Below are 10,195 nucleotides of genomic sequence, written 5' to 3'. Positions count from 1 at the left end.
CAAACAATGCCGGAAGCTCCCTGTGCGCCCACGCAATGTCTTCCACAAATGGTTTCAAAAGACTCACATGGAACACATTATGGACACGACTCCCCTCGGGCAGCTGCAAACGATACGCCACTTGACCAATTCTTTCCAACACCTCGAAAGGGCCATAGAAGCGGCGTGATAACTTTGAGGACAAAGGTCTTGCTACGGAATATTGCCTATACTGCTGGAGTTTAAGTAACACCTTGTCACCTACATTGAATTCCACGTCCCGGCGATGCTTATTTGCTGCTTTCCGCATTCGTTGTTGCGCTCGCTCCAAGTTTTGGCGGAGCCACATAATCGTTTCTCCACGTTGATGAATCAAAGAAGCCACATCTGGTGGCGTTGTTGTCGAAGGTGGCGACGCGATCAAGGGGGGCGGTTCCCTGTCGTAAAGGGCCTCGAATGGCGAAATCCCTAACCCCTCATGGTGAAAACAGTTCAAAGCTAACTCTGCCCAAGGCAAAAAATTTGACCATTTAGCAGGTCTATCCGCGGTAAAGGCGCGCAGGTACTGCTCCAGGCCGCGATTCCTGACCTCCGTCTGTCCGTCTGTTTGGGGGTGATAGGCCGTCGAGAAATGAAGTGTCGTCCCGCTAAGCCGGAGCATATCCTCCCACACCTCGTTTAAGAACACTGGATCATGATCCGACACCAAAGTCTTGGGGAATCCATGGTGTTTGACTACCGTCTCGATAAACAAGTTTGCAATCTTCAAGGCGTTGTAACGGACTGGTAACAACGCAAAATGGGCATATTTTGATTAGCGATCTACGACCACCATGACACCCGTGTAACCTCGCGACGGCGGCAGGCAAGTGATAAAGTCCATCGAAACATCTTCCCATACCTGTGAAGGAATAGGTAGAGGTTGTAACAGGCCCGCCGGCTTTTGAGTAGAGTATTTGGTCGTTTGGCACTCAAAACAGGAATCAACGAAGTTTTTGACATCCTTCCGCATCCCTTTCCAATAGAACGAGGCCGCCAACCTCTTAAACGTTCTATCTACTCCTGGGTGGCCTGCTGCAGGCGACGAATGATGCTCATGTAGGAGTACCGCTTTAGCCATGGAATCTTTGCTCACATAAACACGACGGTTAAAGTACAATAAACCGTCAACTAGGGACACCGCCGGATCTGCCTTTCCGTGTTGTAAGGATGACTGTAACTCAATCAAATCGGGGGTGGACATCACCTCATTCCGCAGAACCTCCCAAACATCAGGAATCGGGTGTGCGGCAGCCATCAGTGCCCACCCAATCTCCACTTCCGAGATCGAGGACTCGTCTGGTACCAGCACCGCCGACTTTGGGTCCCCATCTGCCGCGCTCGCGGACTCTCTGTCTGGACCCTCCACATCTCGCCTGGATAAGGCGTCTGCCACTTTGTTTGAAGCCCCGGTCTTGTACTCAATGCGGAATTTGTAGCCCATCAGTTTCCGGGCATAAAATTGCTGGTCAGGAGTTTGAATTATCTGTTGCAACAACTCCTTAAGACTCTTCTGGTCGCTGCGAATGACAAACTCCCGTCCCAGCAAGTACTGACGCCACTTCTGCACTGCTTCGACAATGGCATACAGCTCCTTGTGGTAAGTCGACGAGACCCGGCGCTTCGGCCCTAACTTTTTACTAAAGAACGCCAGCGGATGCCCGTCCTGGAGTAAAACAGCCCCGATTCCGAAATCCGACGCGTCCGTTTCTAGGTAAAAGGTGCGGTCAAAATTCGGAAGGTGAAGGACCGGGGCGGATGACATCGCCTGTTTTAATGCTTGGAAACTGTCCGTCGCTGCTGTAGTCCATACAAAACTGTCCTTTTTCAGTAACTCCGTGAGCGGGCTAGCGATGGAGGCATAATGTTCTATAAACCGTCGGTAGTACCCCGTGAGCCCCAGAAAGCCTCGTAGCTGCTTCACCGTTTTTGGAACCGGCCATACCGTCATTGCCTCAATTTTAGCCGGGTCAGCTTTCAGGTTCCCGTCCGCGATTAGGTGACCCAAGTACTCCACTGTAGAGCATGCAAATGTGCATTTAGATAACTTAACAAAGAAGTGATGAGCCTTGAGGATAGACAATACTTCATGGATATGGTGTGCATGCGCTGGCATGGATGGGCTGTAGATGAGGATATCATCGAAAAATACTATCACCGACTGACGCAAAAGGGGTCTGAAAATTGCATTCATCGCCGCCTGAAACGTTGAGGGAACATTTGTCAATCCAAACGGCATCACTAGGAACTCAAAGTGGCCGTCATGTGTGCGAAATGCCGTTTTAAAAATATCTTCATCGCTCATGCAGATTTGATGATAGCCCGATCGTAAATCCAATTTTGTAAAGAATCTGGCCGCACCCAGCTCATCGAACAACTCATCCGTCGTCGGTATCGGAAAATGATCAGGAATGGTTGCTGCGTTTAATGCCCGGTAATCGATGCAAAAACGGAAGGACCCGTCCTTTTTTCTGATCAGTAGAACCGGCGAGGAGAAGGGGCTCTGACTTGGGCGAATCAACCCTGATTCTAACATCTCTTTCACCTGCTTCTCTATCTCATTCTTCTGAAAGTATGGATAACGGTAAGGTTTCACATTTATTGGTTTGGCGTCGGGCAAGAGGTGAATCTTGTGGTCAAACTGCCGTCTAGGGGGCATTCCCGAAGGCAAGCCGAAGACGTCTCCGTGTGAAACCAAGACGCTCCGAATTTCTTCCGGTAGTTCCCGTGGCAATGCCAGCGTCCCATCCTCTGTCGCTGGGTTACTCTCTGTTGGTGGGAGTTGAATTAACTCGAACAACTCCTCCCCGCCCTGTAGTTGTAACAAGGACGAGAACGTCTTCAAGGATACCTCCCTCGCTGATGGGGGCACGAGTTTAAGACACACACGTTTCCCATTCCGAGAAAACTCCAACGTTCCGTCGACATAATCGCTTGTGACCCTGCGCATCTGTTTGAGCCAGATCCTCCCCAGAATCACATCAGGACCATGTACTGGTAAAATGTGTAAATCGACCAAAAACACATGCTTCTGAATGACCAATCTGGTCTGGATGCTCGCAAAGGAACATAACAATGACTCCCCATTGCCGACATACACTCGGAAAGGACGAATCTCCTGCAGTGGGAGAGCTAACTGTTCCGCCACGTCGGGGTGTAGGAAGTTATGTGAGCTTCCCGTGTCTACCAAGACCCTGACAGGTATGTCCCCGATTACCCCCCTCAATTCAATGTCATCCTCTCGTTGCCGTCCGTCCAGCGCGTAAATATGGGACAAGTCCGCCGATATTACTGGCGGATCCCTATTTTCCTCCTGGCCGTGCTCCGAGTCCTCATCTGACTCCAGATCCTCTCCCATGTAAACCAAAAATCTGCCCCTACAGGAATGCCCTGCAACCCACTTCTCTGGGCAATACCAGCATAGGCCGAGCTTAGAACGCTCCGCCCTCACCTCAGCTGTTAACCGTACAACTGGCAACCTAGGATACTCCGAGCCTTTCGCCTGATTGGAACGATTCGGCTGATTGGTTGATGGGGGCAACGTCGATTGTTGCAGCGGGTGTGTCATAACACGCTGATCACGGTTTTGCCACGGCCGACGGGGCGCCCCTGACGTCGCTGGAGGACGTTCAATGCAACTGTTATACTCTATAGCCAGTGCCATAGCTGCTGCCACTGACGACGGGTTCAGATGCTTAACCTGGTTCTTAACTGGTTGCTGAAGACCTTCCACATAAATTGGGAGCAAAATGTACTCCGGGACCCCGCGCACACGATTAAGCATTGTTTCGAACGTCGTGTGGTACTCTGCCAAGGACCCGGACTGACTCAATTTGGCGATCAATCCAATAAAATTCTGAAAGTATTGGGGGTCGAAACGTCGCCTCACATCCTCCAAGAAATCCGTCCATCTTGCCTGCGGATTGTTCTCACGATAGTTGAACACCCATTCCGAGGCCGGCGGATCAAACAACATAATCACATAATGCAATCTGTGCTCCTCCGGCATTAGCAAGTGCTCGAAATAATATTGCACCCTCGAGATCCAAGTCACCGCCTCCGAACCGTCAAATCGCGGCTGATGCATCTTGAATTGTCTTGGCTGATCGAACTGCCCCCCGGGTTGCCTAGCCGCTGGATTATCCCAGGCCGTTGGCTGCCTGGCACTCGCGGATTCTGCTCTAGACCCCGGTGGATCCCATGCGGTAGATCGTGGTGCGTTGGGGTTCACCCAAGAATTCAAACCCATACTAGGGTTAGGGTTCGGCAAGATCCCAGCGTAGCTGCTCCCTGACGGATCGCCTATTCCCAGTCGTGGCGTTCCAGCTTGCGGCCCTCTGGATGCCTGTGCATACACCGGATATTGGCCGCACTGGGGCAGCCCTCCCGACGGTGGCTCCGGATCCGGTCTTGGCAGCTGAAGCGCTTTCGATGCGCCGCGGTCCTATGCTTCCAGCCGTGCGTCTATGCGCGCCTCCAGCCGTGACTCCATGCGAGTCATGGCTGCCAGCACCTGCTCCAGCATGGTCGAACTGGAATCCGTGGATTTGGAAGTCGAAGACAGCGGTTCAAGGCCGCGGATCGTCATAGGTTCCGTATGGTCGTTCTGTGCCATGATTCAGTGAGTTCGGGATGAAAGCACCACTTGTTAAGGAAGAAGTTCCTCAATTTCACGATTTCGCAAGAACTAGAGTTTGGGGGAAGGTGCGGACGAGAGAGAGAGAGAAGAATAGAGAGATTGAGAGGAAGTAGTTTATTTCTTGATGAATAAAGTGAATAACAAATCCCCTATTTATAACCCTTCTAAACGTCCTCTACTAATTAGGATGGAAATCCTATTACTACTAGGAATTGGATAACTAACTAATTGACATAAATAAAAGACTCTACTAAATAAGGAATAAAAGACTCTACTAAATAAGGAATAAAAGACTCTAATAAGGAACGTCCCTTAACGAGAGACAAAGTCTAGCCTTCGTATCGGGCCGGCCTTCGTGCCACACGTCGCGAGGACCTAGCTCGTTGGACCGGTTCAGCGTGCTGCCTTGTCGCCGACAACCTAGTGTCGGCGTTGAGCTCATCTTCTTGAGGCAATTGTCGTTCCTTAAGCCGTGCCGACGGAGGTCCCGTATCAGCCGCATTATACTTTTCACTCCATCTCTAAACTAAGAGACATTACCTGCAACCCTCCATCTCTTATCCGTCTCTTAACCTTCTTATCCCTTAACTATTCATTCAATTTCATTTTTTATTTTTATTTCCAACAAATTCAATTAATAAAAACACACTTTATTAAATAAAATGAAATTACAACTTAAAATAAAAAAAAATACACAATTAAATTAGTGGCAAAATAAATAAAAAAAACATAATTTAAAATACAATTTTATAGAAATTATAAAAACTTCTCAGCCGGCGAATCATCCCCCAAAGGCGGTGGCCGTGCACTCAAGCTACCTGGAGGCGGAATACCAATTTGTCTTGCCATATACTCAATTTCGGCAAGATGGACTTGATATTGTGGAGGCGTCATGCGGGAAGTGTCCGCCATCGTGGCGGTCAAGTACATGGGCAATAGGGTGTTCAAGCCCGAGACCGAGCCCGCCTGGCTTGATTCGCCGCAGCCCCTCCTAGGGCTGGGAAAATTTACCGAAATACCGCACTTACCGTACCGAAAATATACCGAAAATATCGAACTTTTTCGGTATGCGGGAAGTGTCCGCCATCGTGGCGGTCAAGTACATGGGCAATAGGGTGTTCAAGCCCGAGACCGAGCCCGCCTGGCTTGATTCGCTTCGGCCCCTCCTAGGGCTGGGAAAATATACCGAAATACCGCACTTTTTGGTATACCGTACTTTTTGGTACGGTATCATACCGTACCGACAGTTTTAGGTACGGTAAAGGTATGCATTTTGTATATACCGCGGTATACCGAGTTATACCGCATCATACCGCAATTGCGGTATATACCGTAAATTTACGGTATATACTGGTATAACACGGTATACCGCAAATACGGTATTTACCATAATTGGCGGTATATACCGCAGATATACCATATTTAACATATTTATTATTTATAAAATATATTATTATATAATTTTATTAAACATAATTGAATGGATTTTGAATGTCATGAACTATGTTTGCTATGTGATGGATTTTTATCACTTTGGATATTTCCTAGATGTTTGAAATGATATTTTTGCTATTTAATGCATGAATGTTAGGTTTTGACATGCGGTATTCGGTATACCGTACCGTGATTTCGGCATACCTCAATATGCGGTATGCCGAAATCATGGTACGGTATACCGAAATGTCGGTAAGGTAACGATATCTAAATTTTGGTATACCGACTTTTCGGTATACCGGTATGCGGTATATCGAAAAAAGCGGTACGGTAAAGGTAAGGTTTTTTGTCGTACCGCACTTTTCGGTACGGTATGCTGTATGACAATTTCGACATGGTATACTGTACCGTTCCAACCTCTAGCCGCCTTCGCCGCCTTGGTCCCTTGCGGCTGACGGCGCCCACGGGAGGAGCCCCCTGCATCGGTGGTCGTGCCCTCAAATTATTGTGAGGCAACCTCTTGTGATGCGCTGCCTGACCCCCCCTCACTAGACGAGTATTGGCCACCCGCCGTGTGCTTCGTGCGCTTCGAGCTCGAGCCCACCTTTCAACGTCTTTGACGGCCTCCCAAACATCGACATGTTTGAATTCTTTGTCGTTGTCGTCAAAGAAGACTCACAAAGCCGCTATCATAATGTCGGATCCACTGGCTTCGCTTTGGTATTGAGCTGCTTCAATCTTGTAGATGCCGCAAATTTTTTTGACATCTCTGTCGACGCGGTCAAAATGATTGCGGAGCATCTTCAGGGTGCCGCGGGGGGACCGAGCCGGCTTATTCTCGTTGTAGGCGACGGTGACCTTTTCCCAAATACACTTGCGGGTTTGTTGATTCCCGACGATGGGATCGTACGAGACGCTGACCCAAGCGTTGAACAGAGTCATCGTGTCCGCCCGGCTGTATGGATGACGGCCTATATCCCCCTCCTCCTCGGCCGCCTCTTCCTCTTCCTCCACGGCATCGAATGCGCGACCCTTGGAGCTTCCACCGCCTCGTCCTCCTTCCGGATTGGGTTCATCCGGATAATCCTCCCTAATTTGAGATAATCCCTGCGAATACCCCGGGGCGGAGGGACGAACGTATGCTTCCACATCAAAATGAGGTGGTTGGTACTCCGCCGGCGTCGACGAGCCTTTTGTGCCCTGCGTCGACGAACCGGAACCACCCAAGACATTGTACATGCCCCCCAATTGCAAAACGCGTTCAAGTCATATCCGCCGAAGCCGCCCTCGTTTCCATCGCCAGACATTTTTGAGATGAAAATTGGAGAGGTGAGATGAAAATTGGAGAGGAAATGGGGATGATTTAAGAATAATTGGTGTGTGTTTGTGTGTATAATGAGGATGAAAGATGAGTATTTATACAGTAAAAAAAGAAAAAAAAATTAAAAATGACCGTTGAACAGTCATATGACCATTTTTTATTTTTTATTAAAATCGAATTTTTTTTAAAAAAATGATTTATTGCGTTAGCATTGACGACGCCCACTCGCGGGCCGGCGAGTGGGCGCCACGCCTAGCGCCAGCGCGCGCCATCCGTCTCGCTGGGACGAGAAGCTCGCCGAGACCGGGACGAGACGCGGGGCTGCAACGCCGTCTCGATGCCGTCTTGTCTCGCCGAGACGAGATAGAGATGGCAACGAGACGCGTTGCGGATGCTCTTAGGAGAGGGCTAAAGAAACGAAATTTGGGAGTGGGAAAAGTTGTTGCATTCCTTGGATATACTCGTGACCATATAGTTACTCAAGAGGTAAAGGGCCGTCTGTTTCTCCGGTGTAGGAGCTATCCGTTTATCCAACATAACTCCCATAAACATGGAACAACCCTTCATTCTTCTGGAATCCAAATGTGACAATGCACATTCAAGCATTTCCTTGGCTTTTAAAAGTTGAGCTGTGATTAAACCATACACAAAAACTGCACTAATAATAATTCAAAACTTGTCTCCACTTGTCCCTGTTGGAAAGAATGAGGATTACAACTAATGGCCTGTTATCTCCCTTTATTTCCATGAAGACAACTACTACTTTTTGTTGAAAGGGAATTTCATATTCATTGATATTTTGGTATATCTACAATGACGATAGTAGCATGCCTAAATAGGAGAGGTAATATTTACATATGGTAAGATCTTCTATGATTTACCCTAGCTATAAATCTGGAACAAATAATTCTAATTAATTCCACAATCTTCGTGTATCTTCCTTGATTTTAGCTTGATTCTTCCAACACTCCCCCTTAAGTTAAGCAATGGGACTTCCCATTCTTAACTTGCCCAATACTTCGGCGAAGCTTCTTGCATCCACGGCTTTTGTTAGAATATCTGCTAACTGATCTTTTGAACGAACAAACGGAAGGTCTATCACCTTTGCTTCAATATTCTCCTTGATAAAATGTCGGTCTACTTCCACATGCTTTGTTCGATCATGTTGTACCGGATTTTCAGATATACTAATTGCTGCTTTATTATCACAAAAGAGTTTGCACGGCTCTTTTGACATCAATCCAAGTTCTGTCAACAACTTCTTCAGCCATAGGATTTCTGTCACTCCAGTTTTGATTCCCCGAAATTCTGCTTCTGCTCTTGATAATGCTACCACCTTTTGCTTCTTACTCCGCCAAGTCACTAAATTGCCTCCAACAAAGGTAAGATATCCTGCGGTTGACTTTCGATCATTTGGGTTTCCAGCCCAATCCGCATCAGTGAATCCGTGCACCTCTAGATTTCCATGATTTTCAAACAAGATCCCATGTCCCGGTGTCCCCTTTAAATAGTGTACAATCCTCAAAGCTGCTTCCCAGTGGTCGGCTTGAGGCTTATGCATGAACTGACTCACTGCTCCCACAACATATGCAATATCGGGTCTAGTGTGAGAAAGATAGATAAGCTTACCCACCAGCCGTTGATATCTCGTTTGGTGGGTGAGTTCAGCTCCTTCAGTCAGTCGAAGGCCATGATTCTGCATCATTGGAGTTTCTGCCGGCTTGCAATCCATCATTCCTACTTCGGCCAAGAGGTCTAACACATACTTCCGTTGGCTTATGAATATTCCCTTCTTGGATCGCATCACTTCGATGCCTAGAAAATACTTCAATAGGCACAAGTCTTTCATTTCAAACTCGGTAAACAGATTCTTTCTCAATTGCTTTATTTCTTCCTCATCATCGCCGGTAAGGATCATATCATCCACATAGATTATCAGACATGTGATCTTTCCGTCCTTCTTCTTTAGAAACAGAGTATGATTTGAATTACTCTGTTTGTACCCATATTTCTTCATTACCTCCGTAAATCTTCCGAACCACGCCCTGGGTGACTGCTTTAAACCATATAGTGTCTTCTTGAGTCTACACACCTCTCCTGCCCTAAGCTCCCCCTCAAACCCGGGCGGAGCTTCCATATAGATCGGTCGAGTAAGTTCTCCGTGCAAGAAGGCGTTAGTGACATCAAATTGATGTAGTGGCCAATTTTTTGTTGCAGCGATAGAGAACAGCACTCGAATAGTACTCATCTTAGCCACTGGTGAGAATGTTTCTGCATAGTCAACTCCATAGGTCGGAGTGTACCCTTTCGCCACTAGCCCCGCTTTGTAGCGGTCAATTGATCCATCCGGTTTCCTCTTGATTGTAAACACCCATCGGCATCCCACCAGTCTTGATCCTTCTGGTCTCATACACACCTCCCATGTCTTGCTCTTCATCAGTGCCCTCATTTCCACGAGCATTGCCTCTTTCCAATGTGGGATTTCCATGGCTTCTTCTGCCGTTCTTGGGATCTCTTCTTCTTCGTATAGGGCTGCCATAAAAGCCCTTGCCATCTCTGTCATGTTTGTGGTTGCCAAATTCGCCATTGAATATCTGCTCCTTTTTTATACTCGTTCTGGACTATATCTCTTGTGCTTCGGTTGGGAAGTATGTACTGTCCAGTATCCCCGTCGATAGCAGCATTCTCCATGTGTTCTGGTTCTGCGACAGAGTTATTAGGAATATTTGCACTATTGATCCCAGCTTCAGTAATTACCTCAGATATCACTGGAGGAGGATCGT

The sequence above is a fragment of the Salvia splendens genome, chromosome 10 (assembly GCF_004379255.2).
Source record: "Salvia splendens isolate huo1 chromosome 10, SspV2, whole genome shotgun sequence".
NCBI lineage: Eukaryota > Viridiplantae > Streptophyta > Magnoliopsida > Lamiales > Lamiaceae > Salvia > Salvia splendens.
This window is presented reverse-complemented; position numbering follows the sequence as displayed.